Genomic DNA, 14515 nt, shown 5'->3' on the forward strand with positions numbered 1-14515 from the left:
TGTCTGAGGAAAAATAAATATATATTTTTACTTTAATAAAAGCTCTTTGTTGACTTCATTGCACTTTATTAACGATATAGCACACATTTGACATGACAAAGGCAAATTAGGCAAAGACAGGATGATGACAATAACCAAAGGGTGGGGGAAATTTGAATCATTCAAAATTTCACTGAAAAAAAAAAAATAATAATAGTAAGATTTACTTAATTTTTATTTCTTAAATTTTTGCACATGTTTTCTAAGTAATGTCTAATTGTATAAAATTAAGTTAAATCTACTTAATGAAAGTGAGTAAATTTAACAAACATTAAAGTACTGTAACTTTTACCTACAAATCTAATGTACATGGTACTTAATTAAAGTTTCCTTATAAGCACATGTTTAAACATACCATATGACAAAGTATCTTTCCACAAGGAAGCTTGTTGCATGCTGTGTAGTCTATTAGAAAACATCAACTTGCATTACAGACATTAGAAACAAATTACAGAGCTGCACACGCACACCTCAACACTTTGTGCACAAAACATGATGGTAACCATCAGCAGCTAATTCTTATGATATTGAACATGAATTTTAAGGTAGAAAATGAACTTCAGACTTGTTTGTAAGAAGTTACAAACATAACAACAAAATCAACAATAAAAACGGTGTAAATCAACTTGCAAACAGTGAAACCTTGCAAGGTCATTAATTATTCAAGCCCGGTGCATGCTGGGAAAACCAGCTTCGAAAAGTTAGGTTAAATGTACTTATTTTATTTACCAGTGAAATTTGCTCAGATTAGCAACTGAATATGACAAGGTTTTCCACTCTAAGATTGATACATGATGACGCAATGTAAAGATAACAAACAATCATAAACAAATATTTACTTATAAGCGAGACAATAGAGTACAAATGTAGAATTTACTTAATATTTTTAAGTTTATGCAAAAACGTGCTTATTCAATGTAGCAAGTACTTAATCTTTTCTGCTATATGTACTTCACCACAAAATCGTTTTTTTTTTTTTTCTTCTTCAGTGTAGCCTGACTTTGCATTCTAAATGGTGTTACTAGTGAGGCAAAATCGTATTAAGATACAGTAATTTGCATTTAAAATATTTTGAAATAAAAACCGTGATATGGTTATGGACAGGTGATTGCGCGCAAAATTGTTTCCTGAAATCGAAGGGTCAAACTTATAGCTCCTATTGAGTAATAGCTTTATTTAGACTAAGTGTCACATTAGAGTACGTTTTTTATTTAATTTTATGTGTATTTAATGTTTATAAATAAATAAATCACACAAGGTTTTAAACTCGCTGGGATGTAAAATTGTTAACATCATATAAAATAAATGTAAAATAAAAGCACATATATCCTACTATTAAGACCCCCTTAGGCGGACAACAACTTTTTTTCTGAAGGTTAAGCACCTCCTTTCACTGATACCTAAAAGTTGAACTCTTAAGTTTTTTAAGAGTTTCAAGCCCTATTTTGTAGCCCATTTTATTCATGAAAAGTTCCAACTATTACAACTCTTTATTCATATATGACAAAGACATTTTTGTTGAGTATGGAGCTGATATTACAAATGATCTGGTTCATTATCAAAAAAAAAAAAAAAAAAAAAAAATCAAAATAATTTTACTTTGATCTTATCACTTTATCAGTTTTATTTCAGTAAATTTTATGCAATTATTTTTTATTTATTATTATTCTTTTTTTTTTTTTTACATCAATTTACTGGAAGCTTCTAATAATAGGCTAAATTGTAACAGTAATATAGACTCTCCTGTGCCTCATGAGTTTGTTACATTAACCAACAGATGGCGCTGTTCTAATACACAACAAGTCTCTCAGTAGTTTTGGGTTATCTTGAATGCTCTTGTACTATCTGTGTTTTTCATAAATACAGTATTAATTCATCCATCATGAATGTCTTCAAGCAAAAGTATGTATTAATGGCCTATGTCTGCTCTTGTCTTCCTTCTACAGTCAGCCAATTAGATTATGGCATCTAGACCGTCTGCATCACACTAACTGCAGTGAAATTTATCAAAACAGAAAGAAAAAACTAAACAAGTGTTTGGTGATACACAGAAATATGTTAAATGTGTGAGACAGGCGATCTCTAAGGAACAGACTTGTGCATGGAGGAGGTTGTTTATTCATGCAAATATACAATTTCCCATTGAGGAATGTTATGTGACATTTTCTAAGAGATATAAATGGTTGCTACCTCATTTGCTCTCCCATCCCAACAGACCTTTGAGTGCCATTTGTTGGCAGAGGAAAGCTGTATGTCAGCAGTGGTTTGAGGCAGTGAGCAGTCAATCTCATCCTTCTGTCCTATTGCATGTGGAAGGATGCATAATACATAACATCTCAGTCTTAATTTAAAGGGATAGTTTACCCAGAAATGAAATTTCTCGTATCATTTACTCACCCTCATGCCATACCAGATGTGTGTGACTTTTTTCCCGCAGAACACAAACAAAGATTTTTAGAAGAATATCTTAGCTCCGTAGGTCAGTACAGTGCAAGTGAATGGGGTCCAACACTTTCAAGCTCCAAAAAGCACATAAAGGCAGCACTAAAGTAATCCACATGACTCAGTGGTTTAAAGCATATCTTCAGAAGCGATCTAATTGGTTTTGGGTGAGATCAGACCAAAATGTAACTAATTTTGTTTACTGTACATCTGGCCATTGCAGTCTCTAGGCACAATCGTGATTTCAAGCTCGATTACACTATCTAGTGCTTGATACATGCGCAGAGCAATGGTGCTAGGAAGTGTAATCGAGCTTGAAATCATGATCACCAAGCAGACAACTGATGTCGAGTTTTTATTGTGAAAACTGAGCTACATTTTGGTCTGTTCTCACCCAAAACTGATTAGATCACTTCAGAAAAAGATGGATTAAACCACTGGACTATTATGGATTACTTTAATGCTGTCTTTATGTGCTTTTGGAGCTTCGAAATTCTGGCCACCATTCACTTACATTGTATGGACCAACAGAGCATAGATATTCTTCTAAAAATTTGTGTTGTGCAGAAGAAAGAAAGTCATACACATCTGGCATGAGGGTAAGTAAATGATGAGAGAATTGTCATTTTTGGGTGAACTATTCCTAACGGTGTACATAATATTTTTATGACAAAACAAACTGAAAGTCCCTTTTGTACAGGGACTGTTTGTACCATTATAGCAAATATTTTCCTGTAAGCAGTTTTAAGTATTGTAGGAATGATTTATTAACACATAAACTGAACCTTTAACATCAAAATTGGTTGGCTTTCAAACATGTAAATGGACACTCCTAAAAAGTTATTACTGTCTCCTAATGTAAGTGTTCAATTCAACAATGTACATCCTAAATTTCTTGTGACAATAAAAAAAATTATGCAATTATTTTCTATGCAGCTAGAATACAATTCAGTCATGTTTACATGTGTTGGGTGAAATCCACTTAGGGTTGTACGGGAGAAATGTGAGGTGCTAAATGTTTGACTTGTGTGCGACAAGGAGAAAATAGACATTATTTTGAATTTGTTGAGCGGAAAAGTGTTTTAGAAAGCAGCTCAAAAGTAAAGTAATTTGTAATATGATTACATGTCCAATGAATTTATCAGTAAAGTAATCATTAACATTTTAGAGAAGTAATCAGTAATTAGTAGTGGATTACTTTTTTAAGTAACTGACCCAACTCTGTTGAACACAGATAGAAGCGCAAACCTTTTGTTACATGATGTAAAATACAGACAGATTCTGAGAATTCTAAAGCTTGTGTTCATTGGCTTTAAAAGCTTTTAATTTATTTGAAAGGAAAATGGGTTGCCTGACTTAATTAGCTGAAGTGTCTTGTGCTATACTGGCAAATTACGTGAAGAAACTTTCTATTAACCATTCCAGTGACTTCAACAAACCAGGTGTTTGCAATTTGATTCCAAAACTCTTATTGTGTCCTATTTCGAACCACATGCTAAATTAATGTATATTTCCATAATATTATGTAAATACATATAAAGTATCCACCTGCCCTTTCTGTAATCTGAGACAGAGATAACGTGCTCAGCAGATGCTGTCTTGTTTCCGTGCAGCTGGACAAGCAGGATGAGTTGTGTGTCTCTCTAACATTCTTTCTCTCTCCCCTACTGAGCAGAAGAAATTCACAGAGGGGGTGATGGGATTGAGAAGAGGACACACTATACCAATACAGTGTGGGGCTGCTCTCAGTGAGCACACTTAGACAAGAGAGAGGAGGAGAAAGAAGTAATGTTTAGAGCAAATGTGACGTTAATAAATCCTGATCTAACTGAAATGTGAGAATTCTCTGGTGATTGTCTACATTTAGCTGTGAAATTTTGAGCTGTTTCAGAATTGGATTTGTCAGCTCTTCTCTGGAAGACAGGCTTTAAATGTATTCTGCTGTTAACTAAGATTGAAAAAAAAATAGGCCTACACTTACCAAAAAAAAAAAAAAAAAGCAGAGAGAAAAAATAAACATACCAAAAAGTTCCATAGTACAACCGTTGTTAATTATGGTATTTACAACCACGTTACAATTGTATTACCTTGTTTTTTGGACATGTAGCATGGTACACTCTCAGGGGAAAAAACAAAAAACAAAACTGTAGCTTTTAAGATACAGGGCCATCACTGGGGTGGTACCCTCAAGGGGACCTTATCATACCTCTATTTAGGGTTTTAACTAGTTTTGCCAGCATTATTAACCTTAAGGACCTATAATGTCTCTTTAAATGTAAATGTACATGTTTTATTTCTCTGCGAACATGTAAATATCGTGGTACATGAATACGGTAATCATTTATGACCATGGTATATAGGTCAAAATATCACGGTATTGCCATCTGATACCATCCCTGTTCCATGGTACCATCTCAGTATGTTTTTGTAATGGAAATACAGTACTAATTAACTATTCAGATGTCATATTTATGATATTTGCTTAATTGGTGATATGTCAATTGGACTTCGTGTTTACTCGTTGACTACTTTTTCATTAAGTACTTCTCAGTTATTTTATACACAATCTAAAGATTTGGTGATTCATACAGATTCGTGTTTCGATTTTTATTTATGCTGTATTCAAAAGATGCTTGAAATGCCCAAACCAGTCAAATAAACATCTTACTATAAATACACAAAATTAAATACAGTACTTTTACAATACTTAAACAATTAAAGAAATAAATAAATACATGTACATGTGATAAATCAGACCATGTAACCAAAAAAAACATGTAATTAAAATATTTATGAATGTATTTTTTTATTACTATTATTTTTACTCTATCATAGCTATGCAATTCTCAGGGGGAGGTGGTCACCATTCCTGTGACGTTTAATTAGAGATAAAGGTTTGATTTTATTGGACAACAGTGTTGAAAAGTAGACGCTGGGTCCTTCATCAATATTAACATTATTATTGACGTAGCTGTCCAATGGTAAAGGCTTGGCTCCAGAATATTAATTAGGTCGAGCTGACGTTGCGTTGTTGTTGTCCAATGGCGAAGGCTTAGTTCATGAATATTAGGAACCAAGCCTCCGCCATAGTAGAATTCACACACAGTCCATTGTGTGAATCGAGTCTCTCATCCAGAGCGCCTGTCCCCGGCGTCGAAGAGGTTTGTAGACACAAAATGCCATGCCAATCATGATCACCAACAGTGTGGAAAGAACACTTGTAAGCAAAACTGAACGAGGAGAAAAAACAAATGATACGAGTTAAAACAAACCTATGAAATAAATCAAGTGATGCAAACCATTATTCTCACCACCACAACTCATTTAGAGTATAAAAGTTAATAGATTACGATCAGACAACACTGTTAATTTATATACATTATAGATTCCACAGAGTGTTTCTAATATGTAGTGGCACAGGTTCACCCTAATCACAGGCCAGAACATAGGTTCAGTTGTGTTTAACATTAAATTCTTACCCAGATTCTGCCTCAGGAGGACTTCATACGGCCTATCATTTAATTTAGACTCTCCCAGTTGTGCATTTCCAATGGGAAAAAACGTTACACAGCAAGCGACAAGAAAGATGAGGCATTCTAACATTATTCTGGCACAGCGTAGTGTACGGGATGCAAAATCATCCACACACATTGAAAGCAACATCCCAGTGGAGGCCCTTTGGTTTTTAGGGTGACTGCACCTCAAGAACTGCAGTCAATGTCCAGAAATGGGTTGACTGCAGGGCTGGATTGGTAATCTGGCATACCAGGCATTTTCCCGGTGGGCCAATACACTTTGTGGCCAATCGGGCAGACTGGCCATTGGGAGAACCGGGCCGGCTGCGAAACGGGCCGAATAGGCCGGGATAAGATGAAATGAGCCCCTGCATTATGCAGAACAGGTCACAAAACGGCGCCGCGATATGCTGAAGGGGGCAGCGATATGCAGAAAAGGACAGCAACACGATTTCTCTTCCCAGTCCACCCCTTGTTGACTGGGCATACTTTTAAGTTATTTAACATAAACCCTTAAATCATAATAATAAGGGGGAACGTAAACCTTATTATAAAAAGTGTGTCAGTGTCTGGCTTTGCCTACATTGTGCGATCCAAGTGTCTCCACGACAAGGATAGTTACACCTAAAATTACCTAAATTGTGGGGCTTATACTATCTTCACGTGCTATCGGAATTATTGTAAATACAAGTTTCGACCCCTCATGTCGTAATTATGAATGAGAAACTGAGATTTTTTTGATACCTGAGTTTCCGAGTTGGGAGGAGACGCAAATTTTCAACATGGCGGATGAGAGCATAGCCACAGGAATGGGGGTTTTGTGGAATGTTGGTTGGGGTTGGCGCAGATACGGTGTTGGAGACTTGCGCTATAATACCCTATTATGCTATAAAACCGCTATAAAAAAAATGAACTAGTTATTTATAAATTTGAACAAATTTATAAACATTTATTGAAACATTTCTACTAACAGATTTAGATAAATGATCATAAAATATATAACACAAGCTATGAAAACTGTCCTTGTGAAAACCTGCGCTCCTGAAATAATAGCATTTAAAGAGTATAAAGTCATAGCTAAAATAAGCATGATCTTTTTAGAAGTTATGGTGTTGTGTTGTTAATCGTTTTAGAGACTGTTATTAATTTTCCGTGTTTTAGACAGGTGATTGGTGATCAGCTCATTCACAGCTCAAGCAGGGAAATCCCCAACACTATGCCTGGATTATTTAATAAATTTCTCGATTATTCTTTTTTGAAAACATTGTTAGGGCACTGTTAATGTCATTCAGTATTATTTTTTCACCTCATGTTTTCGTAAAGAGTAAAAAAGGTTCAATTAAAATCATAACATTTTTGTCATAATCTTCTTTTTCTTGTCGTCTTCATTAACGAACACATTTATTTTTTTGCAGAACATAACCGAAAACAGGAGCGGGAAGTCTCTTTCAGTTGCTCCGGAGTTAAATTTTTTTAAATGTTGGTAACTGGTTCATTAAGTTCCGATAATTTTTTCTTGAAATTAAAGTCTAAATAGTTTATTACAGTACATTTTTGGAATTACACCAATTCCTGTTGCCCTAAAAATTGGGCTTCTTTCTTTTTAGGTGAACATGATAAGCATGTGCTTTGATTCTGAAGGAAATCACAATTTTTTTCCCCCCTTAATGCAATGGCTGTAGCCTTCTGTGACACTATTAAATAATTATTACATGTATAAAATATAATAATTTGACCTGCATAAGATGACATTTAGTCCAAACACGCCCAAGCAGTGTGTGTATGCATGCAGAAGAGAGATTTTGGCTATGAATTCATTTTAGATGACCAGATGTATTTTTGAAATATTTTAAATATTTTTAGGGATATATTTAATATCAAAAACACATTTATAAAAAAAGTCGTTATTTTATATAGGCTACTGTATACTTTGCTTGTTAAGATTTCTATGTTGATAATTTCCCGACATGGGGGAAAAAAATGAATTGCTTTATATCACTTGTTTTTGCTGAGGGAAGTCCTTCATTTTAAGTGTATTTTTCCAGACCAGGTCCCTTTTTTTCCTTGAGAGATCTTGTAAAACTGCAACTGGTACATCACACACCCTTAGCACAGAATACTGTCATTTAAAAAAAATAACGTTATTAACAGTTCTTTAATTTCGTTCTAACCGGTTACCAGTTGGAAATTTGTCAGCGGAACGCTGTAACTGGAACGAAAAAATGCAGTTTCTGCTCTGAGCGAACCGAAATGAAAAACATTTAGATTTTAGTCCCTGGTAGTGCATGACAGGTTTTATTATTTTTTTCTGAATACAGCTAATTGTTAGTGATTGCCGTTTCGGATATATACATTTATGTATATCACAACTATTTGATGCATGTTGTACATTTTCATACCATGAAAATAACTTGTATTTGACCCAAATTCCATTATCGTCAGCAAGCTGTTTCCTGTTCTTTCCGACAACAAAGCACTTGAACGTGATTTGCTCATAATTCCCACTTCAAAAGTGGAAAGTGGGATAATTCCGATTGCACATGAAGGCAGAATTAAAGTCCCTGTTAATGAGTGCAGTTCCATTTGCTGTTTTGATGTATTTACTACTGAAGCAGGAAGTGGGGGTGGGACATGTTGAACTACTCATTTAAAAAAATAGCCAATAGGCTATAGTTTACAGCCACACACACGCACACACATACACTCATCGACCACTTTATTAGGAACACCTGTACACCTACATATTCATGCGATTATCTAATCAGCCAATTATGTGGCAGCAGTGCAATGCATAAAATCATACAGTTACAGGTCTGGGGCTTCAGTTAATGTTCACATCAACCATCAGAATGGGGAAAAAATGCACAACATGTCGAACCTTGAGGCGGATGGGCTACAACAGCAGAAGACCACGTCGGGTTCCACTTCTGTCAGCCAAGAACAGAACGCTGAGGCTGCAGTGGACCTACCATCTGTGTAACTTACGTTCACTTTCAATTTCAACTTTATTTGTCCCCGGAGGGCAATTGATTTTGCGGCAAGACATACATACATACAGACAATGAAAATACAAAAATACAAGACAATGAAATGCATAGGGCACTACACACAAGGAGTGGGGAGGTGGGGAGCACAGCAATGGTCTTAAGTTGACCTTCTCAGTTATAAGACCTTCCCAATCATAAAGCTAATATTTACAGTTGAAGTCAGAAGTTTACATACACATACATTTAAACTCAGTTTTTCACAATTCCTGACATTTATTCGTAGAAAACATTCTCTGTCTTAGGTCAGTTAGGATCACTACTTTATTTTAAGAATGTGAAATATCAGAATAATAGTAGAGAGAATGATTTATTTAAGTTTTTATTTCTTTCATCACATTCCCAGTGGGTCAGAAGTTTGCATACAATTTGTTAGTATTTATTAGCATTGCCTTTAAATTGTTTAACTTTGGTCAAATATCAAATGTTTTGGTCAAATGTTTTGGGTTTCACAGGATGTTTTGGGTCCACACACTTCTCAAAATAAGTTGCTGGAATTTTGGCCCATTCCTCCAGACAAAACTGGTGTAACTGAGTCAGGTTTCTAGGCCTCCTTGCTCACACACACTTTTTCAGTTCTGCCCACAAATGTTCTGTCAGATTGAGGTTAGGGCTTTGTGATGGCCACTCCAAAACCTTGAATTTGTTGTCCTTAAGCCATTTTGCCATAGCTTTGGAGGTATGCTTGGGGTCATTGTCCATTTGGAAGACCCATTTGCAACCAAGCTTTAACTTCATGGCTGATGTCTTGAGATGTTGCTTCAATATATCCACATAATGTTCCTTCCTCATGATGCCATCTATAAGTGCATCAGTACCTCCTGCAGCAAAGCACCCCCACGACATGATGCTTCCACCCCCATGCTTCGCGGTTGGGATGGTGTTCTTCGCCTTGCAAGCCTCACCCTTTTTACTTCAAGCATAATAATGGTCATCATGGCCAAAAAGTTAAATTTTTGTTTCATCAGACCAGAGGAACTTTCTGCAAAAAGTAAGATCTTTGTCCCCATGTGCACTTGCAAACTGTTGTCTGGCTTTTTTATGGCAGTTTTGGAGCAATGTCTTCTTCCTTGCTGAGTAGCCTTTCAGGTTATGTCAATATAGGACTCGTTTTACTGTGGATATAGATACTTGTCTTTCTGTTTCCTCCAGCATCTTCACAAGGTCCTTTGCTGTTGTTCTGGGATTGATTTGCACTTTTCGCACCAAACTATGTTCATCTCTAGGAGACAGAATGCGTCTCATTCCTGAGTAGTATGATGGTTGTGTGGTCCCATGGTGTTTATTCTTGCGTGCTATTGTTTGTACAGATGAACGTGGTACCTTCAGGCATTTGAAATTGCTCCCAAGGATGAACCAGACTTGTGGAGGTCCACACTTTTTTTCTGAGGTCTTGGCTGATTTCTTTTGATTTTCACATGATGTCAAGCAAAGAGGCACTGAGTTTGAAGGTAGGCCTTAAAATACATCCACAGGTACACCTCCAGTTCAGTACACCACCTATCAGAAGCTAATTGGCTAATTGTCTAAAGGCTTGACATCATTTTCTGGAATGTTCCAGGCACAGTTAACTTAGTGTATGTAAACTTATGACCCACCGGAATTGTGATATAGTCAATTAAAAGTGAAACAATCTGTCTGTCAACAATTTCTGGACAAATTACTTGTGTCATACACAAAGTAGATGTCCTAAACGACTTGCCAAAACTATAGTTTGCTAATATTAAATCTATGGAGTGGTTAAAAAATGAGTTTAAATGACTTCAGCCTAAGTGTATGTAAATTTCTGACTTCAACTGTCTTTAACTGTCTAGTTTTGGTGAGCCTGTGCCCACTGCAGCCTCAGTGTTCTGTTCTTGGCTGACAGAAGTGGAACCCTACATGTTCTTCTACTGTTTTAGCCCATTCACCTCAAGGCTTGACATGTTGTGCCTTCTGAGATGCTATTCTGCTCACTACAATTGTACAGAGTGGTTATCTGAGTTACCGTAGCCTTTCTGTCAGCTCGAACCAGTCTAGAGACTGTTATGCGTGAAAATCCCAGGAGACCAGCAGTTACAGAAATACTCAAACCAGCTTGTCTGGCACCAACAGTAATCCCACGGTCGAAATTACTGAGATCACATTTCTTCCACATTCTGAAGCTCTTGACCTATATCTGCATGATTTTATGCATTGCACTGCTGCCACATGGTTGGCTGATTAGATAATCGCATGAATAGTGAGTGTAAAATATATATAAAATATAAAGTACATACACAAGTACACATGCCCCCTTATCATTTATAATTTAAAACATTGATATTGAAAAATGAAAAGTTCATGTCCATGTTATTTGTCAACTACTATAGTAGATTAGGAACACAGTTCTTCACTCATAAGCCTTTTTCCATGCAATGTAAAACTCTTGGTCTTTCATATTGGTAATTAACCGAGGAGCACAGAGCCTGCAGCCCTTTTGTTAGGCTCCTCTGTAGTTGAATCTGAGGTCCACCAATACTCCAATCGCCTGCCCTGAAGCCTTTGATCCATTCTCCATCCTCTGCTAGAAGTGGCTGAATGTGGAATAGCATTATCTTTTCTCTATTCTCTCACCCCTTACCTGGAACTGGCACAACTGAGCCCCATTTCCCAGAGCTGTGATTGGTGGTGATTGAAGATCTAGTCTTTAATAAAACATCTAATTTAAATGCTTGACACAATGCTGTTCTCTTACGCATGTGTGTTTAGATGCTGGATACTTCAGCTCAATGCAAATTGACATTTTAATTAAGGCGCAACAGTGCAAGGCTGTTGTTCGATAGATAGACAGATAGACAGACAGACAGATAGACAAACAGACAGAGAGAGATAGAGAGATAGATATTGACACCAATTTCCAACTATTTCCTAGACAATCATAGCAGTATAACATTTGGTCACATCCAAAGTTCAGCATCCTCAGTTCTTTATTTGGAAAAATTGTGGGTGGGAAAGTGACACATTACACAAAGCTAGGATTTGGGCTCAAGTTTTGTCAAAGAATGAGGATTTTAAACAGTCATATAAAGTTAGTTCCAAAGAAGGAACAGAAAAAAAAAACTTTCTTTCCTTGGTGAGGCACAATATCAATACAGATGATACAAAGTTTTGACATAAAGTATAGGTACAATATTTAGGCAGAGTTAAGGCAGAAAACACCATAATGTTTAAATCTTGACAACAGTTATTTCTGAAAAATGAGTGAGATGGGAATATGAAGTTCTGTGTTCTCACTGGCTGAATTTCACACAATGAGGTAATCTTACTTGCATGTTTCTCAAAATGTTTTGTGACTTGAAGGGTATTTACTGTATGACTTGTGATGTAAAAATACAACTGAACTCTTTGTCTTATACCTTAAATTAAAAAAGTACATCAACAATTTGTAAACTGCACAGATGTTAAATTAGAGACCATATTGAAAAGTATTAAATTGAACATCAGCTTTCCTTTGTCAGATGATCAAACCTAATTGTATATTGCTTTCAAATAGATAATTCTGGATGCTAATTTCAAATGACCCTTCGCTAAGCTCCCCCCCAACCCTTATCAGAGAAATGGTGGACAGCAGTTGATGATCAGGCTTGGTCTGAAACACTTTTAAAGGGATAGTTCACCCTAAAATGAAAATTCTCTCATCATTTACTCACCCTCATGCCATCCCAGATATATGGGACTTTCTTTCTTCTGATTTTTAGAAGAATATCTCATCTCTGTAGGTCCTTACAATGCAAGTGAATGGTGGCCATACCTTTCAAGCTCCAAAAGTGCATGAAGGCAGCATAAAAGTAATCCATATGTCTCAAGTGATTTAATATACCTTCACTGAGTCATGTGATGCCATGCGAGGTTTTGACGTGTGAACAACGAGCTCTGTGCACTTTGCTAGTTTTAACACTGTTAATGTCATAATCCGGTGAGATTCAATACACTATTCCATAACTGTTCTAGGAGGACAATATGTCAGAAAATTCAAAATCCTCGGGCTCTGGAGACATTAAGAGACACTTACGTGCTCAAGTTGACACCCCCGTGGAGACCCCAAGCCCGGGAGTCGATTTGGTAGGAGAAATGAGGGAAATTCGGCGAGAAATGTTGAACATGTCAGCAATGCTGACGAAGGTCATTGCTGACTTGGAGGATCTTGCTGTAATACGTTGATCGATCACTGCCATGGAGGCAAAATTCACTGAAGTGGTTACAAGAGTGGGGGATGTCGAGAAACAAATTGATTATCAGGAGTCATCGGAGAGGGAATTATCTGCTAATCTGCTAGCAACCAAGGTGGATTTGGAGCATATCTGGGAGAAGTTGGAGGACATGGAGAACCGTAGCTGGCAGAATAATGTCCGTATTGTTGAAATTCCTGAGGCCGAAGAGGGTCAGGATATGGTGAAATTCCTGGACGGGCTCTTTCCGAGTCTGCTCGACATAACAGGCCATAAACTGGAATTCGAGTGAGCTCACAGGATTCCGGCTCAGTGATCTGCTGAGGGAGACAGGCCCCGATCAATTCTGGCAAAATTTCTGAGATCATACGATAAAGATCTCGTGTTATGTGAGACGAGGTGTAAAGGAAGGCTTTCTGTGGAGGAACACTCCTTCGGGACAGTTTTGTGGATGAATCTGCATGTTCTTTGTGTTTATTCTGCCTATTGGCTGGAGTTTGTTTTATAGATTATATTTTGTTGTGTAATTCTGTCTCACAAATTTGTATTGAAACACCGGACTTGAGCAATCTGATGGCAAAGTTGTCGCAGGGGCTACAAGAAGGTTTCTTCAAGAAACGCATCTTTCCCCGCAGGAAGCTGAAAGTTTTGGGAAGATATGAGGTGGACATGTTTTCTTTAGTGCTGGCTCAAGTAAGAGCAGGGGAGTCATTACATTGATAAGTAAGCATCTACAATTCAAATGTCTCAAACAGATTAAAGATAAATTAGGAAGAGTCATTATTGTTTTAGCAGAAATTCATGGGCAAAGTCTGATTTTGGCTAATATTTACGCACCTAACGTTGATGATCAGGGCTTTTTTATAGATCTTGAAGGGATGTTGCATGCCACTGGCACCCCTCATGATATAATATTGGGAGGAGACTTTAATCTTTTGATGGACTCAGTCCTTGATCTTAGTGAAACAAAAGTGTGTGAGCAACATTGGTGCTTCACAGGATGTGTAAAAATCTTGGTCTTACAGATATTTGGAGACTTTTGAACCCATCTGGTAGGGACTATACATTTCTTTCATCAGTCCATAAGATTTATTCTAGAACATATATATATATATATATCTAAGTCCCTCATTTCATCTGTTGTTGATTGGTCAGTTGGAAACATTTTAGTCTCAGATCACGACCTGGTGAGTTTAGAGGTGTTGCCACATATGGAGAAAATATAGTTTGCACTTTAATGTATCCCTTTTGCAAAATCCAGAATTCCAACAAATGTTAAAGGCTG

Source organism: Myxocyprinus asiaticus, chromosome 3 (assembly GCF_019703515.2).
Source record: "Myxocyprinus asiaticus isolate MX2 ecotype Aquarium Trade chromosome 3, UBuf_Myxa_2, whole genome shotgun sequence".
Taxonomy (NCBI): Eukaryota; Metazoa; Chordata; class Actinopteri; order Cypriniformes; family Catostomidae; genus Myxocyprinus; species Myxocyprinus asiaticus.